The 1,711-nt window shown below is 36.6% G+C and overlaps 1 pseudogene; it reads left to right on the plus strand.

Annotated features, from left to right (window-relative positions):
• Nucleotides 1–222: 222 nt before the first annotated feature.
• LOC124229633 (olfactory receptor 8U9-like) lies at nucleotides 223–1,177 on the plus strand (annotated as a pseudogene).
• The last annotated feature ends 534 nt before the right edge of the window (nucleotides 1,178–1,711 follow it).

Consider the following 1,711-nt stretch of genomic DNA (forward strand, 5'->3'; position numbering starts at 1 on the left):
AATTCTTAACTTCATAAATGCAATTTATTTGGGCAAGGGATGTAAGCCTTTCCCACAAAATATCTTCTTTTGTTCTTTGTCCAATCCCCAGACTCCAAATAATTTTAATATTAGCATGTTCATATTAACAATAAAATTGTTTTTCAGGATATTAAGATTTAAATTTAATTTAATTAAGCAGAGCTTCATTCTTCTCTCTTTATCCAGAAACACTGAAGACACATGGCCCAGATAAATTATACCCGGGGGTCAGAATTTATTCTCATGGACCTCACAGATCATCAGGAGTTGAAGATGCCCTTGTTTGTGATATTATTATCCATCTACCTCTTCACAGTAGTAGGCAATCAGGTTTAATCCTAATCATTAGAACAGAAACAAGACTTAACACACCAATGTACTTCTTTCTTAGCAACCTGGCTTCTGTCGATTTCTTTTATTCTTCTGTCATTACACCCAAAATGCTTAGGAATTTCTTGTACACACAAAATGTAATCTCCTTCAATGCATGTGCTGCTCAGTTAGGCTGTTTCCTGGCCTTCATGACAGCTGAGTGCTTGCTCTTGGCTTCCATGGCCTATGACTGATATGTGGCCATTTCTAACCCTCTGCTCTCCATGATTTAATGTCCCCAGGAATCTGTAATCAGCTTGTGGCTGTCCCCTACAGCTATACCTTCCTGGTTGCAGTATTTCATGCCATCCTCACTTTTCACCTCTCTTATTGTCACTCCAATATCATTAATCATTTCTATTGTGATGACATGCCTCTCCTGAGGCTAACTTACTCAGAGCCTCACGCCAAACAGCTGTGGATCCTTGCCTGTGCTGGTGTCATGTTCATTTCTTCCCTTCTGGTTGTCTTTGTCTCCTACATGTATATTATTTCTGACATCCTGAAGATGTGTTCAGCTGAGGGCAGGCACAAGGCTTTCTCCACATGTGGCTCCCATATGTTGGCACTCACCGCATTCTTTGGGACCCTGATCTATATGTATTTACATCCAAGCTCTAACCATTCCCTTGACACAGACAAAACAGCCTCAGTATTCTACACAGTGAGCATTCCCACATTGAACCCCTTAATCTATAGCCTTAAGAACAAGTTGGTGAAAGGAGTCCTGAAAAAAGTCATCTATAAAAACCAGGCTTTTGTGTTCATGAAATTAAGAAAGTGACTTGAATAAATAAAAATGGGATTTTCTTCATGGTGTAGCTTTATTCCTCAAAAAACTACCAGGATGTCTATTCATAATATGCGATTTCTGTATATCTGTTCACTATATAATGAAATTTTCTAGATTTACACTTAGAATGAGATTTCAGATGTAAAAGTAACTGTAAAAATTTGCTCCCCTTCTTTCATTTTTCAAATGGAAATGTAGTAAAAGTAATTAATTCTCTGACCCTAAGAATTTATACCAATTTTTTTCATCTCTCAAAATGAGAATTGCACCAAAAACCATCATCTGGATATACAATTAGTTATAAGCAGAATATGGACAAAAGTTCAGACTCTCCACCCCTCCAAAATCCCCAGTTCAGGATTTTCTGGCTGTATTAACAATATGTCAGGAGAAAAGTAAAGATGCATAGTCTAAATATTTTCTTCTTGATTTGCTAATTTCTTGAAAACAATTATTACAGTGTAAAACTGTCCCATATTCACATTTCAAAAATTGCCTTTATTAATGAAAATTGTACTCCATCTT

This window comes from Equus quagga, chromosome 17 (genome assembly GCF_021613505.1).
Source record: "Equus quagga isolate Etosha38 chromosome 17, UCLA_HA_Equagga_1.0, whole genome shotgun sequence".
Taxonomy (NCBI): Eukaryota; Metazoa; Chordata; class Mammalia; order Perissodactyla; family Equidae; genus Equus; species Equus quagga.